Source organism: Poecile atricapillus, chromosome 2 (genome assembly GCF_030490865.1).
Source record: "Poecile atricapillus isolate bPoeAtr1 chromosome 2, bPoeAtr1.hap1, whole genome shotgun sequence".
Taxonomy (NCBI): Eukaryota; Metazoa; Chordata; class Aves; order Passeriformes; family Paridae; genus Poecile; species Poecile atricapillus.
The window spans coordinates 109,166,001-109,189,958 of NC_081250.1; the positions used below are offsets into that span (position 1 = coordinate 109,166,001).

The 23,958-nt window shown below is 36.2% G+C and overlaps 1 long non-coding RNA gene across 1 annotated transcript in view; it reads left to right on the forward strand.

Moving 5' to 3' along the window:
• Positions 1–23,958, forward strand: part of LOC131576644 (uncharacterized) — a 98,007-nt gene that overhangs the window by 64,064 nt on the left and 9,985 nt on the right. The window contains exon 3 of the long non-coding RNA XR_009277024.1: positions 13,972–14,047. This is a non-coding gene — a long non-coding RNA (uncharacterized LOC131576644). The remainder of the gene's footprint in view (positions 1–13,971; positions 14,048–23,958) is intronic.

The following is a 23,958-nucleotide window of genomic DNA, read 5'->3' on the forward strand; positions in this document are numbered from 1 at the left end:
TGATATTACTGAGTCAACAATCAGGAAAGAAATGCCATTTAACGGCAACTAACAAATCTAGTTCTCTACAGCTGTGGGGAACATGGTATTGGAATAAGCATATCAAAAATGTCCTTGTTGTATTGGAAGTCTTAGACAGTCACTTAATATGGATTGTGCAAAACTGGGAACAGTCTCCAGAGGATATAACATTTAAGGTTCTTTCTTTTAGAGTCACCTAATTCTTCCTTGAATGCAACCCATCCCAGCATATACATATATCAAGAAGGGATCAAGTGTGTTTTTCTCTAATCCAATCAAACACCATTGCTTCTGTTAGAGCTGTAGAGGGGCAGGGTATTTTTTCATTTTTTCATTTGTTAAAGGTGCTGAAAGCTCTCACTCCAGCAGCAACTGAGAGTAAGTAGTTAGTTATTTGATGAGCAATCATGTCTAATGTGCTTTTTTGTTAAATTATTTTTCCCCAGCTATGCATTCCTTTGAAAATATTCAGCTCCTAGGTGAGTCAACCATCTTGCCAAATTATGTCAACCAGGTCTCCCGCAGACAGTGTTTGGTTCTCTGGGTGGGGAGTACTCACAGTAACAGATTTCTGAATCTACATAATTCTGATGCCTTATCACAAAGGCTGATTGACGTCAGGATCACAGGATCCAGGCTTGGCAAACGCTTCAAGCCTGCCCTCTTGCATGACAGTTTCTGAAAGCTGTAACCCTTGGATTTTCATGCCTTTTGAACTGGGAGGGTGACAGTGACTGGATGTGGACTGATGTCAGCCCCCATTAAATGGTTTCCGGGGAAGACAAGCGTCCCTGGGAAAATGAGATGACAGTTGAGCTTTCCTCCAGAGTGTGAGAATTATTACTCCATTCGGAGCCACTGAGTGTGCGATGTGTAGGTACTGAAAGAATTCACTGTAGCGTGGTACACGGTACACGGAGCTGCAAATAGGGTCATTCTTCTGTTCAGAGCCCCAATGCCCAGAGTAATTAACTTCACATGCCATGGCTCAATGCAGAGGCTGAGTTCAAGTGAAGTGGTGAGGAGCCCAGCCCTGAAGGGCATGGTTGCTTGAGTTCTTTATTACAAACACAATGAAAAAAGTAATAGTTTTTGCTACACAATGTTTCAGTGCTTCTGCTCAGGAAATGAATTTTGATGTGTTTTGTATCTCATGAATTCTGCATATTTTATTCCCTGGAGTTTAGTGTAAAAAGCACTTTTTGTATTGCTAAGTAACACGACTAATTGCACAAACAAAATAAAATCGGCCTGGTACATTACAAGGTTGAAATGTCAGGAGCCATCAGGAGGTCCCCGGGAAAGAATGCCTATGTCATTTTAAATATTCTTTCCACAGCATCTTAAGGCAAACACAGGCTCTTTTTAGCCAATTTACGTTTTAAGATTAATAGGAACAAAAGCTATTTCAGTTCACCTTTATTTTTAACCATCCCAGGCAAAAAGATTTTCAGCACTGCAGGTATAAGATTTTCATGTAATAATTTGTACATATAAATATAAATAAAGTACAAGGTAAATAATAGAAGCTGAGAACTAACTCCCTTTAAACAATCCAGAAATCCTACCCTCAGTACCAAAACATCTGGAACACCTTCATTTGACTGAATTATAGCAGTCTAGTTTGGATAATAAAATGCTTTCCTTCCCCACTCCTTCAAATTTTGGTACTGATTTTTTTCCTCAGATTTATACTATTTTTTAAATTGTTTTGGGAAGGCACAGAGAAGGCGGTTGCCACTAGTGGGCATTTATTGAGCCTGAGGTGTGCTTTGTTTCTTCTCTTCTGCTACTCATTCTGCTGCCTACCTAAAGCAGGTCATCTCTGTGTTTCCTTTCAGTTTGTGCACTGATAATCACATCTGTGGGCGGATGAAGTGTTTGAGCTGGCTGCTGCCTGCATTGAGGCTTCAGAAACAGACAATTTAGAAATCCAGAGGTCTAACATCGTGGGTTTTGTGAAACTTTCCCTGGCTTCCTTCCCTATAATCTAGGGGTTCTACTTACATACCAGAGGGGAGTGTGTGGGGAAGTGGGTGAGAAATAAGAGAGAAGTTTTCTAGACTTCTTTAACAAGCTGTTTGTTGTAAGCAATTTTGTTGTGCTGCATCTCTCCCACAGGTTTCAGTGAATTGATGTAGACAATCAGCATGCACGTAGGTACACCTGTTATTTCATCTCCTAAGGAAGTTTCTCATCAAAAGAAACAGAAGTGGCTCACAGCAGAAGCCATCTACAGTGAATGGGGAATGCATGAGGGTTTGTCTTGTACATTATCTTTATTGTAGGCTTCAAACCTCTGGTTAAAAAGTCCCTAAGTGTGATAGTTGGGTAACATCTTCCAGTTCGATAGAAAGCTGCCTGAATAATACTTCTACTATCAGGGAATTGTAGTCTTTGAAGTCATGTATTTTCAAAATATGCAAGATAAAAAAGGAGTAAATGTTTTAAAGAAATCCTAAAAATGGACTTCAAGAGCCTATCATGTCCAGCCCTTTCTCAATAATAATAGAATAAACTGTATCTGTATTTTTTTTTTCTGACAATCCTTCATTCCTGTGGAGAACTACTTCACATACTGTGAGTTATGATTAAAAAGCTGTGGTGAATTACTGAATAGTCTGTGTGTGTTGGGGAATTTAATTTGTAACCTACTGACAAGAAACCTGTATCTATAAAACAGGTTGAAGGACAAAATTCATTGTCACTACTCAACTAGTATCCTCTTGAAAACTTTGAAAATCAGAAATTTCAAGACAAATGTCTTTGAGGTTTTAAGGGAAGGGGATGCAGTTACTACTCTCCTCTGCAGCAGCAGTAAAGTGACTTGTGGAGTTCTGGGTTCCCCTTTGCCTAGGGCTTAATAAACTGTTTAAAGTGGATAGCGACTGTGAGTCGAAGTAAAATTCACTCTGACCTAGGATTGATCACCACATGGAGGTGGCTGTGAACATTTCACAGGGGAAAAAAAAAACCATCATTGCCTCTTCCTCAAAACTTCTTATAAAATTCAAGAGTCATGAGATATGTTTCAAACCATTGGCACAAGCCCTCCAATCTTCTGTTGTACAAGTGGATTTACAGAGCTGCAATATGGACACAGCTGCTAACCTGTTCCTTTCATCCTCCTGCCATTAAAAACATGCTGCTTTGCCCTGAAAATAGGATCAAGACTTGAAAAGGGGTTTCTGTAAGCACTGGAAACAACAGGCAGCATTAGTCTGCTGGGCAATGCATATCCAATAATTTCATGTGAATATCGTATAAATAACCAGGCAAATTATTAAGACTAGTCAGAATAGCACTACAGATACTACTGTGCAAACTGAAAAATGGTGCAGTGATGGTTATATAAAATAGGAAAAGATCAAGGAAAAAACCTGCAGCTTGACAGGTCTGAAGGGGCAAGGAGAGGAGAAAGAGAAGAAATAAGCTAGGACTGCAGACAGAGCTGTGAGGTGCCTTATAGGCGAATACATAAAATTTAAGCTTGATTTGGTTGATAAAGCAGAGGGAGTAAAAACGGGTCTATATTTTCACCATTATTTAAAGATAATCATGCCTTTTGAATGCATCAGAGGGGAGCAATTAAAATATCAGAGGACAAATCTTCAGCAGCGGATTCATTCAAACACTGCTGACCTTCGCTTCCATTTACCTATTTACTGCTTGATAGGTACTTTGTATAATTTATAAGGCACAAATTAGTACTCCCTAGAACATCAGAGAAATATGTACTCCCAAAATCAGTTGCCAAGTCCAAGCTGTTTCTCCTGAACGAATGAGCTTACTAAAGATATGAAGAGTGATTTGAAATTCTCCGACAAGCGAGTATGTGAAGTTAAGCCAAACTGCTGCTTCCCTGCCAGTCTGGTTTTTGTCTTTGGAACAAGTGGCAGCCTCATTGAGCAGCAATACAGATAGCACAGTACTACCTAAAATGTTTGATACTTATTAGATTAGTTACAATGAGAGAAAGATTCTATCAAACCATCATTCTGTTCATTAAATGACCTCTAAAATTACGGATAACTGAAAGAAATGATTTTCCACATACAAAGAGATGTCTCCCTATATATTAATTTAAAGCAGGGAGAGCAGACGTTACATGCGGTGTCAGATTTGTAAATCTCAAAGGGTAATGTACGATTTCATTATCTGAGCTATATTCTCACTAGATGATAAAAGAGGTACCAACGGTACAATTTTCGACAGCTGAACTATGCCTAATGGAAGAGATACAGTACAGTATATCTTTTTATAATTTACAATGTAGTGCTAAGAAAGCTCTGGCCCAGTTGGGAGATTCTCACTTATTCAAGTGGTTCTATTTAAGTCAATGGAATGAATAATGCCAGGGTTTCTTTGCCTTTTCATGGGAAAGGACCTCTTGAATTCAGCTGATTAGCACATTTGGATTTCGGGGATAATGGTCTGATTATTTTTTTTTTCCTCAGAAGGGAAATAGTCTTATGAATATCAACATACTTTTTTTTTTGTGTGTGTGTGTGTGTCATTCTATACCAAAAGTGGGACGCTATTTTATTTTAGAAGTGAAAGATTGAAGAGACTAATTTATTATTTGCTTTATTCAGTTTATATCAAGGCTTAACAAAATCTCACTGGACTGAATTCTGTAAATTTCCCAATCAAAAGTTTATTTGAGACTGTTACCAACATTAATTGCCTTTCTGAATTGCTGTATTTTTTTTTCCCCCAGCTTCATATATTTTTTTTAAAAGTTCATTTCATATTTTCTCAGGGCTTTGTTACCTACTGGGAATCATAGTATGTGTGATAGAGATGCCAAGATTTATATATTAAAAAACAGGAGAATTCATAAATTTAACAACTGAAACAACTACATTTGGAAAGCATGATAATAGCTCTTGAGAGACAACACAGTTGTACATTTATGCTAATCAGCCAATTTGCTATTGCTTTCCTTAATGGTGAAAGGTGCTTTTAATGCACAGAGTTCTACTCCATGAATGATAGATTGAACATTAGGATATTACCTCATGTCAGCTTTTCTGCTGAAATTTGGCTGTGTCCTTATACACAAGTATATCCATGTTATACACAGAAAGAAACTGAGCACACTACTAAGTTAATGCAAAACATAACTTTATTTTGTATTTACTTTCTTTTATTAAATCTAGTGCTTCCTCTGGTGGAATTTGTGTTACTCCATTTATGCCATAAAGAGGACTCTGAAATTTAGTGACTAACCTGTTTTGGGATATAAGGTTGCACAGCACAGAAACAGGTGGCAGCACTGTGGCAGAATAGCCCACAGGTGTCTCACACCTGTGTGGTGCTCTGGTAGGGCTGGTAGAAATGCAAAAGCAAGCACTTTGAAATTAGTAGGCTGCAGAGATGAGTCACAGATGTTTTGAAAAAGCCCCAGTTCAGCACTGAACTCAAACAAAGTGAGAATATTGTCAGCTTTAGAAATTTCTACTGGTTTGCCTTTCTAAGATTTGGCTTTCTACACCTAGTTCCTTACTCAACCATGATTGCAGTTTCAGACTGGTGTAATAATAAGGAACTGTGGCTTATCTTGGCTATTTTACTGGCCTTAGGGTGATGATGTGAGGGCTGCTCCAAAAGAACAGGGACAATATAAGGTGAACATCTCTCACAACTTACTGTCTGTGCTGGAGGTAATTACATGTCATGGGTGTTGCTGCTCTTGCTTGGATCTTCTAAAGTCACCCGATCCCTAGTAAAAGGCTTATTGGTCCAGATATGTCTGTTTATGCCTGTTCCTTGCTCCTGACAGCATCAAAATATAACTGTAATAATATGGGACTACCACTTAAAAAGACCATTTTTAGAGAGGTTAGTAATCAGGTATGATGGAATTGGAGAAGTAGATTTACTAAGCAAACACAGATAAATAGCCACAAAAAATAGTGGCTCGGTCTGAAATAAAATTTAAGACAAACATAATTTAAGTGATCTCACATTTTAAACTATCATTACACTTTTAAAGAGAAATGCATTTTATATTTATAAGAAAATAACACTAAAAAGTGGTGAGTTTATTTGCAGTAGAAAGTAGTTATAAAAGTTTTACAATATGACTACTGTCTTCTACACCAGAAACTCTTCTGAGTTTCCCACATAGCCTTAAGTAGAGAAGACATGCTCATTATTTGAATATGACTCACTTTCAGCCATGCCTAACATGTGCCTTCTTTGTGGGGGAAAGGAAGCCAAAAAACAACATCCCTTTCTCCATTTTCCTACACTAAAGCTGCAGATACAGGGGAGTAAAGACTTGCTGCTGACTCCAGATGTTTGTCATTTCTCTCACCAATAGATGGGGCTGGGACTTGTGAGAAGCTGAGTACTTTCAGCTTTTAGGAAAGGTGCTTATTATGTCATACCAGTCGATAGACTGACAGCATCATAAGTGCTATACTTTTAAAAGACATTTTACTAACCCTACAACATTATACTGTGTTGCACTTACTTTACTAATCTTTATTCCTTCAATAGACCACTGTATACAATGCACCTGCTGTGACAGCTGCAAACCTATGTTTTGCTCAAGTTCCTGCACTAAAATTTTAATGCAAGCTGAAAAAAATGATGGTTACAGTCTGGCCTTTCTCTGGCATGAGGTAATTGCCATCTAGTATACAATGCAGTTTTACTGAAATAAGAATGTTGGGCAGAAAAGAAAAGCAAGTATTTCAGGATATTTTATTTTTTTTCCTTGCTGTATAGATTGCAAGCTTTTAGGAGAAGGCAAACATAATTGTATAAGTGCTGCTTCCATTATAGAAGAGCTGATAAGGCTAATACTTTTGAAACTGTGTAATAGGAGTTTGTAACATCTAAAAATAGTGGCACCTTTTAAAGACTTGATTTTTAACTCTTAGAATACTTAGTAGCTTGTGAGAAATCTCTTCTGGACAAATAACTTGAGTTCTGGAGAAGAGATAAACACCTGAACTTTGTTTTGTACCAGGTGATGTTTGGCATGATACTGTATGGGATATTCTGGAGTCTGCCAAAGAAGGAATCAGAAGGTCTAAAGACTTCATTTACTTAACTACTCAGGAAACAATTATTTTATCTGCTTGCAGTTACAGCTGTAGTGATATAAAGGATTTTATATCATTAGAGTGATGTTGGATGGATTAGTTAAACATTGAGCTACCTGGGCAAAAACTACCTCCTTTTTATTTGGAAGCATCTGATATTTCTTCTGTCTGACCAACATAACATTTTTATAGACTTCAGTAGAACAACTTTTTTCCCGATCCCAGCCAAAATTCATGCTGCATTAAAGCAGACAGGATTCTTCTCAAAGTTCAGTTTCAAATGCTTTACCTTTTAGGCAGGAAGTTTGGATTTTGAATGTGGATGTTTTGTATAACCCATTCTTCCTTTCAGATATTCATTATTCTGTCACAATAATGTGCAGATAACCCTTGACATGAGTCTAGTGCTTTACATCGAACTATACACCAGCATACATCTGGTCAACTCCTTTTCTCTAGGTGTGGAGGAGATCTGCTCCATTCCATATATGTAAGCTCTGCAATCACTCTAATCTCTTCAAATATTTGAATACTATCTAGCTGTTCATTTAGCTGGGTGACAACTTTGTGCTGTAGGTAAAGTTGCTTTTCTTATTCTCTTCCCAAGAACAGATTGCAAGCAATTGCTATTTTGTTCTCAATTTTTTAATTAGAGAATGTTCCTTTCCCACTCACTTTCACAAGCACTTCCTTCATTAGTGCAGGTGTTGGTAATTTTTTACTTTTTTGTGTAAGAATATGAAAAAGGTCTGAAGAATGTACCTTTCACAAGGAGAGGCAGATCTGGATAAAACAATCATGAATGACAATGTATTTAGATATGGCATCAAAATTACAACTAAATGAAGATGCAGGTTAGCCAAAAGTTGTGGGATAGTAATGTCCTTTACAATTACTGACACAGGCATTAGTCCTGTACCAGACTTTCTAAGGCACCTACATTTTTTCAAGTCCAATTTGTTTCATTTTGGTGCAGAGGGTAATGACTCATATGCTGTTTATTTAAGAATTAACATTCTTCTTATTATGTGTTAACCAGCTATACACAACACTTCTGGTTTGAAAATATGCTGTTTACAAGAAATATGTAAGCTATTTTCTGCAATTAAATATGGACTGATATAATCCTTTGAAAAGAGGCATGTGGCATCAATGTGGCAGGGTTGGCACATGATAGGACATTATCAAAAAGACATTTTTCTTTTTCTGGCAAGCTATTTATGCAAATCCACTACATTTTATATTAGGGATAGGATCTGAGAAGCCCCTCAGAAGGCACCTTGCCACTATTACAAATGAAGGAAAACTGTGCATGTCTATCAACTCTTTCTGTAAATATCATAGCTATTTTTCAGGGTCATTAACTGGACTATCCATTGTGATTATGTCTACGAGCCAACAGTATTTAGGGAGAGATGACAATAAATATTTATGCCACCCTCATTCACAGTGTTTCTTCATATAGATTTAAAAGGTTTAAGTAATTAATTGCACTGTGCACCTTGTCCAGCTATTTGGGTAATGTCAGTTCAGAAAATTTGTTAGTTAAGAACAATGAGCTGGGCATGTAAGTAATGCTAGTAATGTCAGTTGTCAAAGAACATTATAATGGTATTATAGGGAAAGCCAGAAGGCTCATAAAAAAAAAATGTACTCTTGCTGCAAATCTGAGGGACTTGAAATAAAAAATAAATCAAAACAGCTGTTTGATAAGGAATGTCATTTTTCTTTATGAATGATGTGGTCCAAAAAAATTAATTAGCTTAGTTAACCCACTTGCAACCCTAAAATGCTGAGAGCATTCCAAAAGCCTGTTAGCATAGGTGATCTTTAAAGCACACTGTGAGGTTTTTGCCTTCAGACAGTGTCATGCCGCTTTGACAAGATTCTAAGGAAAGCACTGGCTCATAGCATGCTACATGTCCAAGTTAATATTTCAACACCTGTTAGGTGAGTTTTCTATGGTATGCATTCCCCAGCAGTGTTTTCCACAATGTACATCCAGGAAAGATTATTTTCATCCAGTATTTCATTCTTTTCTCACTTTCACTATAGAGTTGCCAAAGAAATGCTATTTTATTTAAAACCATCTCACAGTGGATTGCAGGGCCATTAGAGAAATCCCTGAAGAATCTCTTGGAACTTACATTGTCTGGGGGAAAACAGAGCCAGGAATAGGTTCCACTGTGGGGACCAGCTCCAAAGCATGGAGGAGCCTGCGATGAAGCTGTCAGCTTTCAGGAAAACATAGTCAGTAGGGAGTAAATCCCCATCTTTCCTCTGCAGCATAGGCTTCCAGAAGAGTGAAACTTTTCTGTGACTTGAGACCAGCAGTGAAATGCAGGCAGTAAATGAAAGAGAGGAGCTGAAGCATTGGTCAGAAGATGGCAATGCCATTCTCCAGTAATGGCTATCACAGTCCCACACTTTCCAAGAAATACAGCTGTGTTCATAATAAAGTTGGTCTCATGACATGAGTTCTTAAAGGCCACAGAGAATATTAGGATGTACATCAGAATATACTAAATCAGGGGAAATGCAAGGTACACTGACCTTGTTTATATGACTATGGCTTGCTTTTCACAATAACTGTAATCTACTACTTTTTTATCTCTTACAATATTCTTTAATCAGCTGGTGAGAGATGGGTTTTGTGGTTTTGGTGGTAAAGATTCAATCATGGCTTAGGACCAGAGGCTGTCAGTAACCACAGACACAGATGGGTTGCAACTATTAGTGGCCAGTGCCTGTTGAACTTAAATATACTGGTTAAGCTGAACAAAATAGGGGAAGTGGTACAACCTGAGTATGTGAAAGAGGAGAAGGAAATTGCCATCAAGTTCAAGGTTAATCTAGGAGAGGTTAAATGCTAGCCAGCCCAAGTTTCATCACTACAATTGTTAAATGGTGAGTTTGTATAGTAGCTATTACAGAAATCAGTATTTTCTCATTAAAGTAGCATTTTTTGAAAATCATCCTAGAAACACATTTTGGTTTTTATTTATTTGTCCCTTGAAACTACTAAAGGAAACTGTCCCAGCCAAGAGGGTACTGGGAAGAATAATATAAATATAATAAATAAATTGCTTATACTTACTTGTCTTCCAAAATATTTTGTACAGATGTAAACATTACATTAGTTCAGATGGATAAATATAAAAGAAAATTTGAGCAGAGAATATAATAATACTAGGAGAGAAGAAAGTCATGTCATGCAAAATATATCTATTGAGAAGCCTGATACTGTAAATCCTGTAAATAAATGGACCTAGAATTTTGGAATTGGTTTTGAAAATGAAACACACAAGATTCTTCCACAATTTAGTAATCAAAGTATTAATTTGAAATTAAATATATATCTAACTTCTGAATATAATAATGTTGGACATGCCATAATTGTTCAAATTTGTGCATACTACAAATTGACCCTTACCAAGTGCTTTAGAGACAACTTTAGGAACTTTCAATGGTCAGCACCCTTCTTATAGGAAGCCCTCTTTTTTTATCCTAACCAGTCACATCACAACTAGTGCTTAGAAGCCTTAGGATTAATAAGAAACACTAAGGTAGTTATGGCAATCTCCATTAACTGGAAATGCAGCTGCTCATTGTCTTCCTGGTGATGCTCAGTCCTGTGCTGAACTGTCATCCTTGTGACAAAGATTTTGCAGATGAATTTTGTGTACGTGGAGGATTTCCTTTTAACATTTTAAAAAATGCTCTCTTTCCAGTTTTACTGGATGCTTCATTGCTGGTTTAGCAGACCCCTTTATGAAAAAGGAGTACTGGAAGTGTTTCTCCTGTGCTACAGCTGGTATAAGTATATTTATCATGATCTTTCTTTCATTTTCTTTTTAAATAAGGATTTTCAGTGAACCTCTCTGGGAATTTTTTCATGGCTGCTAGCATTCTTGTTTTCTGTTTTCAGAAACTGCCTAGTTACAATGCTGCTTATGAAAAGGATTCAATTCTGTAAACTAGAGGAAGAAGAGAAAATGTTATAAATCTGATGTTAAAATAAGTCATACATCATGTACATGTATATGTGGAATATATAGATTTTACATATATAAAAATATACTAAATATTTCCTCTTCTTTTTGTATAACTTTACTCTTTTGATTTTTAATAGTTACAATTTCAACAATAATTATGGGTCTTCTCATGCTTCTCATGATGCAAGGAAAATACCATTGAGCTATCCCCAGCAATTCCTCTTCTGTTCCCTGACACGTTGCAATTAATTTGATGTGTATTAAATTTTATGAGCTGTAGAGACAAGTCAATTCAATCCAGATCCACTAAAACATTTGGATGTCAGATACAACAGGAAATCTGTTGCAGAGCATGGATTTGCATCCAGGTCAGTACTAGCTCTATTTGATTTGGAAGGAATGTGCCAATGATCTCTAGCTGGAAGCTTATGGCACAAATATATAAAGAACATGAAACAGACAAGGAAACTTAATCAATTTTGACTAAGCACAGAAATATTGGACTGGTTATTTTAGGATGCTGTTCCTTAAAAAAAAAGAAGAAAAATTCCCACCTCATCGTCAACACTCCAACAAAGAAATCAATAAAGTAATTAGAAAAAAGTGAACTGTATAAGGTTAAATAGAAGTTCAGCTCACTTATTTGAGAAATTGTCAATATTTTCTTATCAGAAAAATATAGATGCATGGGATTTACAGATTATATTGATTATATTAACAGACACCATCTGCTACACAATCCTGTTGCCTGGGGCTTTGTTTTCCAGTGATGATGCCTAGAGGAACAAAAAGAAATAACTGGTCAAAATATTTCTGAAAATCTTCATTAGTTTATAATCTACCTCAAAGTGGCATTCTTGCTTCTTCTACTGAAGCAATACTATTAAACACAATCAACTTTAATTGTTTAATTGTTTAGTTTGGAGAAATATCTTCATCGATATGTGATAGTATTTGACAGTCTCAGTGCCAATATCAGGTAGAGAACGATGAATTTCTAAATAATAAGAAGCAAAATTTATGAGAATAGGTATCCATTTATCTGTTACCAAACATCTTAGAAAAGAATTTAATCCTGATAATGTCTCAGGAGGAACAGATAAATTTAAGGTTAACTTTCTCTTACAGAAGATGTTTAGCCTTTGATTTCCTTACAGTCTGCCTCAACAGACCTGAAACTGCTTTTTTTCCATTGATGGGTCATCTTACCAACCAGTTCTGTTCCTCTTTTTCTCCCCCTTGCATTTCTGTCTCTCAGGTTTAGCCTGCTTTACAGTTATTTCAGCACTGAAATATCTGGGGTAGGAAGGGAGATTTTACCTTATCACGTCTGTATCCTGACTTCCCCTTGGTATTAGCTTCCCACTCTTAAAAATTTCTGGGACGTTGAATGAAAAACCAGAATTAAAAAGCAAAATTATTTAAGGAATTCAGATATTTGTCCATAACTTAGGCCACAGATAAGGCAAGTACATCAATGGTCTTGTACATAATGAATGAAGTTTTTGCCTCTCATGTTTCAGGATTTTTTGGTTTGATTTTTTTTGCAAAGATGTTGATGCTTCTATTTTGTTGACTTGACTAACTTCAGTGAGTTAGAAAATATTCTTTTGCTCGTCTCAGCTATGATCATAGTGCTAATGCTTGACTATGGCATAACCAACATACTAAATATTATTAACATGTTTTTGCATTTTTATTCTTCTATTTTTAATTTTTATTTGGGAAATAGTTTGCTCTGACACTTTGTGTTCTTTCCTCTTCTCCACTCATTATCAAACTTTCTGTGTAAGAGTTAGGATGTCTGAAAAAACAGTTTTTTCTTTCTTTTCCTGGCAAGACCCTAAATAAGCTTGCTGTTATGGTAATACAAATACTATGGGATAACAAACCCTAACTATTCTGAATACTCTAACAAAAAACCTAAGAAATTTTCCACTGTAAATAGATCAACTTTGATGCATTTCAATCAGCTTAGTCTTGCCCTGATTGATTGCACTATAAACTGCAATATAACACTGAGAAAAAATTCAGGGAAAATCAGTGTGTGGGGCAAGAAAAAGGAACTACTATAGCTTGACCTTCCTTATTGTAACATAACTTGAAGGCAAAGAAAATAAGATACACTGTTCATCCAGATTTTCACTGGCATCCTCAGCTCATTAATACCTTAGTAGTGAAGAGATTGTTATGAGCCAGTTACTATGTTTTGTCAGTTAAGAAAAACAGCAGAAGTAAACAAATTAGAAAAATTCAATGCTGCTTCTCTGAATTCAAAACAAGAAATAAAATTGAATGTGGGGAATCTTAAATTTGGTCATAACATAGATAAACCAGGATAAGTAAATTGGTACAACATTTGCAAATATATGCAATATTTTAAAACATTTTCTTTTTAAAAACCAAATATTTGCTCTATTTAATAGCTATCTGTTTATTTTTGCAGATGAAATAATTGCTCTACTCTCTGTCTTTATTAAACACTGGGTTTAAAAAAGAAGACTTCATCCAAATAAGAACTAAGCTTTGCCTATGCCACACCAAATTCTTTAAAAAGTAACAATGTCATTGTTATAATCTGGTGGTTTATGTTTTGATTTTCAGTATACAGTCAAGAATATTGATACAGTCTAGAAATATGTGATTCTGGTGAAGTGTATTCCATAAATTTAGAAAACATTTTGGCAGAAGACCTTATTCTCATTTTTATTTGATATTTTCCAAGATTTTTATTTCCCTCCTTCCCCCAAAGAAGAGCTATTGAGTATCGGTGGATTATTGAAGAGAACTTATACAATAGAGAAGTCACATTTTGAAGGTACCTGAAGGAATAACTGGTACCTTGAAAGGTCACTTTCAACTAAAAATAAAAATACATTCCATCTTCCTGTTTTCAGATCTTAAAACAGTATGTCCTGAGTTACCACATCAGTCAGAAGTGTACCTTTCTTTTTCTGTACTGGCATCTCTAAGGTAAGTACTGACTCATTTATGTGGGAAATGTGTCTGACTTCCTAAGGACAATGAGACAGCTGAAGGTATTTAGAGAGGTGTGTTCACTTGAGTAATACAGCAAAATACTGAAATAGAAACTACATCTCTTGGGGCACATACGTCTTATGAAAAACAAATACATTAGGCTGTGCAGTCAGATTAATAAGTTTTCAGTTTCCTGGAATTGCCAAGACATGTCAAACTGTTAATCATGTTCTGAAGATCATCTTCTGAGTCCAATACTTTATTTTAGTAGGAAGTGTCACTGCTGAGGGCTGAGTTTTGCATTCCTTTCTCCAGCAAAACTTCCAGCAGAGGCTTTTGCTAAGCAAAGTTAACAGGTTATTATACAATAGTGAATATTCATATGGTTAATTCTTTTCTCTCTCTTCAGTCTTGACACAAAAGGATATTGGATGTTAGTGAGAAAGAAAGGTGTACAGCAAAAGAGAATAGGATGGCAGTGATGGTACAACATATTGTGTTAATGGTCAAGAGTTGATTTGTGTTTTGATAGCTTGATGTCATAACTTAGTAAGGTGTACCTTTTTTTCCACACAACACAGGCACTGAAAGGTGGAAAATGCAGTAGGTTTTACCTGTGATAAAGGGGGAACATTCTTTCATTTTCTGTGAAAGGCTAATTCCCTTCCCCGAAATTTTGTGAATCCTGAAATATTGTAAGTGCATTATGCGTGCTGAGCCTGAGAATGCATTGCAAAAAAAAGGCACTTTGACAAAGAGCTTTTATTATTGATTGAATCTATGAAGTTTTCTAGAAGATAATGGATGTGGATCTACATGTTTCCTGGTCTGATCACCAACATAAAATTTACTGAGATTCCTTGTTTAGCACAACATCAGTGTTCAATGTTCAAATGGAAATTTTATCACCTGTTAAATCTGAGAAACTTCAAAGATGTTGGAAGGTGTGAAAGAAACCCCCAAACAACCAAAAGGAGCATTGTCCCTTTTTTAGATTTCTCACCACTTTAATGATGACCTTGCTGGGGAATATCCCTCCAACATGATGAATTGAGTAACATGGACATTGTCCATCTCTGAGTGATCATGGCAATCCGGTATATTCAGTGCTAATTACAGCTGAGAGCAATCAACAGTCGTCTGATTTTTACAGCTGGTAGTAAAAGTTCTCATGCACCTATGAGGAATAGGAAGACTAGGAATCCAAAGCTGTACAGTCAAGGTGCTACCACTTAGTCCTAAAATGGTAGCCATGAGGTCCCCCACAAAAAAGACAGGAAGGTTTCTATATCCATTTAAACTGTCAAGGGTGTATAGAAAGATGCCTTTGTTTGCCACTATCTAGAGCAGAGATAGATCTGGACAAGTGTAGGTTAGTAGAATTAGTAGGCAGAATTTAGATACATGTAACAGAAAAGGTATGGCTGTTGTGTGGTTTATGTGTCTAGAGAGTACAAGCGTATGGAATGATATGTATGTTTATCATGGAACCATCTTCTTCTATCTTCGTATTATGTTATACAAAAACAAAGTATTGCTTTGTATGCAGAAATCACTTTGTGGCACAGCTTTGGGAATCTCTGTACATTTAATAAGGCTTGCTGTGAGAAAGAATCACTTTGGCTCTCTGGGGGAGGGGAAAATAAATAATTAAAAGAGGCTGATTATATAGCTAATACTACATTATGCAAATATGCAACCCAGAGAGGTTTGACACACAATGCATTGATTTATATGCCATTTAAGGGCACCTTATCTTTCTGTTTCTTTATTTATAAGTTGGACTGTGTGTATACATATCCAGAGAGAACTGAGGAACTGCTACTCGCCTTCATGTCTCAGGCTACAATTTGGAATTGGTTGAAATGGGGATCCAATTAGAGATCAGGGCTTAGTATGCACACATAAATACCATGAACTTCAGCCTAAGCTGTGAGCCCTTGGGCAACTTCAAGAAGAAATGGATATTTCCCTCTTGGAAGTTTTTTTTTGTTCTTTGGGTGATGGGTCAAGTGAAAGAATGTTCAACAAGGGTGATATTACAATAGATTCCTGTTAAATTATGGTGGTGAGTCACCATTTCTATTTACAGAAAAAAGGGGTAAATAGAGGTACTTTTCAATGCAGACTCTCTCATAACAAAGAGGTCTGGATTTAAAAGAGAAGGAAGTTCTTATTTAGAAGGATGTCAGAAAAGATGAACTAATATGAATTCTTAAGCCATGAGTCTTCATCAGTGTTTTTTTGAATACAACAAGATTGAAGCATATAAGTTCCACCACTGATTTTGGTTACATACCTCCTTATTTGCTAGGTATAAGCAGGGAGTCCCACAGAAGCCTAATTCTAGAAACACACAGAATTAATGAGTACTTCTGGTGGTAGCCCTGGAGGCTAGCAATGTATTTTTGATCTTGCCTTTGATTTGCTAAATTTTTAAAATGTAGTTTTCATCCTGGTTCATGCTAGTGTCAGTGCATGTGAGAACTAAATTAGCGTTTGTTCATCCAGTGTTGCTTCCACCAGATGGAAACAGTGACGTTCAGCCTGTCCTGGGGATATAGCTGTCAGAGAAACAGTAAAGAGCCATCAGCTGGTGATGGCTTTTGGATATTACTGACATGGATTAGAGTTGATTTATAAATTGGAGTCTTGTATTTTGTATCATTAATTTGTGAGAAGTTACTGTTGTTGTGGCTTTTGTTTAAACTATATTAATCTAAGCTGTTAATTATGCAAACTTTTTATACGTATATTACCCTTCTGTATATATTCAGAGAAACATAAAACTGTAATACTAAAGTGAATTAATCATAAATCTAGCTCTGTAGCTTTAGGAAAGACAGCCTATCATCATATCTTCCCATTAGGAAAAGAGAATCGTTGAGATTTATCACACTGTCTTTCACAACTGTAGATGTCATAGTACAGTGGACTGAGATGCCAGAAAAATGTAACTAGAGACTCTACTAGTATCTTAGCATATGTTTTTGAAATACTTTTTCCTATCAAACATGGCCCATGAGCTGTTGTGAAACCACTGATGGGTTATCTATCAATCCTGCTACCATGATGAGTAAAAGCTCTGTGAAACAGTGACAAGTTACAAGACAGTTTCCTTAAAATTCAGCACCAGCAGATCATCTTTGAAGTGAACTTCCCTGCATATTTTTTCTGATATTATTTGGCTGGGGAGAATTCTCTCTTTATCAAAGGTCTGTTACCCCAGAGCCAAGATGTTGATGGCTGATGAAAGTGCTGCAGTGCCTTGTTACATTCAGCAGCTTAAAAGCCAATAAAAACTAGTTTTTGTCTTGTTGCACTCTTTTCTTCCTTTCCTCCGGAGGTGTTTGCTATAGGCAAGGTAAGCTATTAAATGCTTCTTTAATCTGAATCAGAAGACTTTTCACACAAGGTTTAATATTTTCTTTTTAAGTAGCCTGTTATCAATTGAAGGAAGGCTGAAGACTAGAGAGGCTTCATTTATCTTACCAATGACAAGAACTGAGAAAAAAAATTAACAATTTCAGTGTACGGTTGATGAATGTTCTTCCTGTGATTAAAAGCATGTGGATAGCAGCTGTGGACACTATTCTTTAAGAACAATGGCCATATACAGATCTTTAATTGAACTGTAAAGGCATAAGTAATCAATACAGGGAAAGAATTGTTAAAATTAAGATTTCAAGTGAAAGCCAGGCTTTCAGATGTAACCCTTACATCTTATTTTGTAAGAAACCAAGAGTCCTTGGATTTGGGTCATTTCATCACTGTCCTAGGAGATCCAGGGTCATCAGGTTTAAGCAATGGGCTTGGAAAGTTTTGTAAGTGGTTTGTTGAGTCACAATTTTGGAAAATACCTTATTGTGTTTCTCTCTCTCCCTCTTTCATTAAAAACAATAAATGGTGTGGCAAGACATTGCAATCTCAGGATTACTTCCTCTATTTTTCAGACCTTACATTGCACTGGACCACTGCATTACAAGAGCCTAGAAAATCTTAGGAATCCCTGTGGTGACCACATCAATGTCAGCTTTCTAACTTTCCAATTTGAACTCACTTCCCACACTTCCTTACTTCCAATCCTACCGTAAAGAGAACAGATGCATCTCTGTGACCTGCTTTGACAGACATTTAACTGTTCTTCTTTGTTGTTTTTTCGTGTGCCTTGCCATTCTTACCAGAGCTGAAGTCTCAATATCCCAGTAGAGAAGCTGGAGGCTGATAAGCTATTACAGCAAACGAATGCTGTCACAAAATTAAACTATAGTGCTGAGGTTTATGTGGAGAAATGTGTTTCTATTTCTTGATAAGATGCAGATTCCTCCTTTGCAAGTTGTATTAACACCATTTTCTCCTTGAAAAATACCTGTTCTCTTTCTATGTTGCTTCTATCCTGACTGATAAAACCACAAATTTCATTGTTTTCCCAAAGCAATCAGCTTTCAGATGTTTCAGTTGCAGCCAAGAAGCTTTTATTCTACCAAGTGTCTAAAATAAAGATAAAAGGAAAAGTACTTTTTGAAAACTTATATGGTAAAGATATCATTAAATGAATTAAGAGGCTCTTAATTTTCCCTAATATTTAGACATTATCTGTCACAGCACAACTTTCTTCTTTCTAAATTTCACTAACACCCTACCTCTCTCAGATAAGGCGTAAATTAGTCCTTCTTGCCTTATCTTGTGTGTGCTCATCTCAATACACTGCTTTATTTTGTATAGTCTGTTAATAAAATGTGTCATTTATGCTCTACCAATGTTCCATTCAAACTCAAACCATGTGTCTTTTAATCTTCAGCGATTGCATGCTTAGCTGTAACTGACCATAGTAATTGGTAATACCAGAGTCTGATTCACTGGCTACCTCTCACTGTATTATTACCCAGAGCAAAAAAACCCAGATGAAATCTACTCATCAATTTGGAGCCATATTTAAATTATGGCAGGGATCTCACTCTCTGGTACAGGGGCCTTTTCAGTCATTCTGTGCTTGGTAGCATAGTTTTTGCATTCTAATTTTAGGCATTAACCCACATAGTTGAGAAGAGAGGAATTTCTTTTTCAGCTCCTACAGCAGTGTGTATTTTTTATCCCAAGTACTTCCTGTTCTAGTTATTATCAGTGGATCTGAACCAATTGGAAGGAGGGGGTGGAAGTGTTGGTGTAGAGATGATGGTGGCCTGGGTGTTTGCTGTTCACTGCCGATGAACTGCTGGTGCTTTGAATGCACGCTGTCCACTCCTGTTAACATCATTTAGGCACCATGTGGTGGTGGCAGTGCCAGAGGTCATCGGTGCCAGGTCGACCCTGAGCGCTGTGTTTCTCTAATTGCAACAGAGGCAGTTTTGGCTCTGTAGCAGATAGGGAAGACAGGCCCGTGCATACTGTGACCTCCTGATTGCAGGTTTTCCAGCTCTCTGAAAGCTTGGGGCTTGAGGACGGCATGATTTTCCCTTTTAGAAAATCTGCTCATAATGTTTGAGTTTGCAGGCTTATTCTTATTGGTTTTTTATTTCAGGGAAATATGAACCATCTGTTATAAGTTATTCAAATAATATATATTGGTTTATGCAGAAGTGCCTGTATCACTGAATAAACATTATAAAGTAAATTAATGCCCACTGTTCCTACTTTTGTTGATTTAAAAGTTTCTACAACTGAAGCATTGATATAATTTAACCTGAAATGAAATGGAATTGTGACAGGAAGGAAGGTTACATTTCTGAATGTCACTTATTCAGGTGCTCTAGCTGTAAATGAAATCTTCTACCAGTTATAAACCTTCAAAACAAGAATTTACTATATGTAAGTGCACAAGCAAAAGAAAACACACCTGCGAGTTGTCTTGTCTTACTTATTTCAAGTACTTACATTTATAAATGTAAATTCCAGCAAAACAGGGCCCCACATGACTTTGTGCAAATCCAAATGTCTGTGAAGCAATGACTTCCTTAAAATTATTTTGGTTTGTTTTGTAGTATAATAACACTCTTTAGTTTCAAAGACACTCAAAGTTCAATTAATTTGATGAAAATTAGGTATAGACTGAATTTTATTTAAAATATTTCCAAATATAGGTAAAGAAAGTTTAAATAACCCTTTGTTTAAATGGGTTATTTAACCCTTTGTTGAGAATTGTTTGGTAAAATATTGAAGGATGCATGAACATTCTTTGCATGTTGGTAAAATTAAAACCCTGCCATGAGGCCAGGGTCTGAAGAGGTAAACTGTATCTAAAGTCAGTTCACTGTAAACTCCCTATCACACTTAAAAACAGGCTAAAAAGGAAGCAAACCAAACCAAACCAAACACAACCAAACTCTTCCCTTCTATTATGATTCAATGGGATATGGAATTGTTGTGTTATGTGAGACTTATGATTTCACCGGTTTTGTTCAAATGTAGAGACAAGGAAGAATATTACTGTCTGTGTAGTGGGCTTAGATGTGACCCTGTAGCTCTCTTTGAGAGAGAAGTTTGATGTTGGAAGGCATCAAATTGCTGTTCCACAGAAGCAGCTGGGAAGTATCAGCTGAAAAAGAGCTCTAAATACCTCTCACTTCATTCTATTGTGGTTGTTATATTGGGAAATATCTTGAAGATATTGAATTTGGACATAAAAAGCAATAAAAGTTTGCTAAATTTGTCATTTTACAGTGTCCTAAAAACCCAGGTGTCCAGCAGCCCAGGGGATGACATGAGCACAATAGTGACCCAATTTCATCCATTTTTTCCCAGGGAGATAATGGAAAGGATAAGAAATTGAGTCTGAATAGGCTAGAAATAATGAAATGACACATACAGATTTGAAAAAGTATAGTGAACTACATGTGGTCACATTTCAGACAAAGATATGGTCACAAGCTTCTCATTTGTGCTTAAATTTATACACAAACACTAGGCAAAATACACAGCTGAGTGATGTAAACTGTGATATAGCTTATTTTTCCTTTAGGAAATGTAAGTACACAGGTGTTTTCTCTGTGCTCCAGCAATAGAAATGTTTTGTAGTATAACAGACAATTCCTGACTTGTATGTAGGAAGAATGGAGGAAAAAAGCATGAACGAAATTGTTAACTCTTTTTAAAACTCAAAAAAGGCTCAGTGGGAGTTCAGGTCTGCTCTTATTTTAGCATATCTGATTAACCTATTTATAATGATAATAAAGATGACAATAACACCACCACATTATTTCTATTATTACTATTACTATTATTACTATTATTACTATTATTACTATTATTACTATTATTACTATTATTACTATTAAACAACAACAACAAAACAACAACAACAACAAAACAACAACAAAACAACAAAACAACAAAACAACAACAACAACAACAACAACAACAACAACAACAACAACAATAATAATAATAATAATAATAATAATAATAATAATAATAATAATAATAATAATTCCTTTGAAGTTCAAGGACAGATATCTGATCCTAAGAACAATGGGCTTTTGTATTCATTATAGCCCTTTTCCTGGAGCTATTCAATGTTCTGGTGCCCCCGCACCCCATCTCCCTCCAAACTTCCTTTAGTCTGTGAAGACTTCCTTAAAGTATAGCTTCCTGCCTGAGGAACAGCACTCTTGGGAAGAACAAGATTTGACTTCCAGAACTGATGGAAGATTTAGAAGAAAAATGTCATCTTTGAGAAGACACAGGCTGGATTGATGACTGAGCTTCCTAACACGGTTGATCCCAGAGGCATGAAACTGCAGGTGCTTAAGGAGATGCTTTAGTTAGGCTTGATGAGTCTTGCATTAAATTTTGAGCTGATCGAAGAATGGAAAATGAGCTGTGTTTTGGTTGTTGTTTTTCCCTTCTCCACCCACAGAGACATTTTCAGTGAATTACTACTTGTTTCTACCAGAGCAGCTGAGACCTCTGAAATGGCCATTTTTCTTTTTCATATTTTGCCAGTGACAAAATCTAGTATTTGGACACAAGGTGAGTTCCCTGCAGGAAAGCCACTGAGCAGAACACATACAACTCAAGTGGAAGATTGGTGTGCTCCAGTTTTTTGTCACCTCTACACAATGGATGCAGGATTCCCTCTGTGTGTACCACAGGCACCCTCCAATCCCACTTCACACTCTTTTCATCCACCTTCTGGCTACCACAGAAATGCATGAAACCTGTATCCAAAAATCATGCCATTGTGATGACTTCTGGATTCCAAGATAAGCACATACAACTTTCCTGAACTTGATACCTTTTGGCTATTTTCAAGGTAAAGATTATACAGATATATATCCTACAGGAATAATTTTCCAAGCACAATCACAGTTTGGGCCACCTCTAAAATTTCTGCTGTGCTTTTAAGTAACACAGTAGGGTGCAGTTTGTAGCCAGAGAAGGGTTGATTTTTTTGCTTCATGTAGGAGAAATACCAAAAGCCTGTATGGTAGATGTCCATCATGTTTTTAAAGGGTTTTTAAACTCTTAAAACATTAAAATAAACATTAAAATAAAGCTGTTTATTTATCTATACCTATTAAAAGATACAGGCTATTTTAAGATTAAATAATGCCATTTAAGGTTTTTTTGCAGGTCTTGTTACTTAAAATAGAAAAAAATAGGATCTTTTGTCTAAAAAGGGGAAAAAATATCCTCAAAAGATTCAGAAGCTCTTTATTCATTACTTGTCTAGACTGAAATTTTCATCCATATATATGTATTTAAACATATCTATAAATGTTTTGAGAGTAAACAATAAGAAGATTGTACATCTGGATTGAAAATTATATCAGCAACAAACAGTTGTACCACATTCCTTGTAATATGCCCTGGCAAGCATAAGATGTGCTAGGAATTCAAGATAAGGCCCCAGATTTCATCAGGACACCAATTACTGTGTATGAGTTATGAAGCACTTCTATTGTTTTCTTCTGAAATATTTTTTCTAGTGAGTTTAGCACACATGAAAGATATGAGAATGACAGCTCCAGAGAATGAAGGTTTCTGTTTATCTCTAACAGGCAAAAAAGCAGACAACTGAGGAGTGAATTTCCCCAGTACAGTTCTGGGAGCAAACTTCTAGGACTGGAAGCACAGTAACGCATTTTGACCTTTATTCAACAACCTAAAGAAACCATGCAGACACTGTCAGTCCAAATAATCACAAATGCTAAACATGCATGCAAACCTAACTATGTGTATTCACATCTGTTTTGACTAATTTTTTTTATAAAAATAATGAACCCACATAGAAGAGTTATGTAGAACTAAAACAAATTTGATCCTCTATTTTTTTTTGTTTTTTTTTTTTTTGTTTTGTACTACCATGTTTTCATGTTCACAGGCTTTGACCTCTCCATTTATACTGCTACAACAATATCCATTATTGGCAAAAGAGGTTTTCTTTTTCATAGATGCTTGCAGAAGCAGCAGCCTCCACACCAACTCCAGGAACACCGCAGCTGAAATGCAACCACTGGACTGTAACAATGATACAACAAAGCGACAGGAACTAGGCAATAGCTCTATTGTCATTAAAAGCCCACACCATGGCTTAATAGTCTTTCTAGCTGTTTTGGTAACAAAACAGCAGGAAGTCAGTTCAATAAACCAGGCTGGTATTTTGGGGTTTTTATTCTGGGTGTATTTTTTTTCTGCTGTTGTTGTTTTTTAGAGTTTTATTTCTTTGTTTTTTATTTCTTTTTTTTTTTTTTTTTTTTTTTTTTTTTCCTGGGATTTTAATTTACATCAGCAGCAGACACAGAGTACTTGTGACCAGATCACCCTCTGGTCTCAGTTCCATCACATTTAGGCACATGTCTAACTGAACAAATGAATAGTCATCTATTTATGTGGAGGCACTGTCTTAGTGGAATCCAGTCTTTCAGACAAAACACTCACCCTTCTTTATACCTAATTCAAGGTTT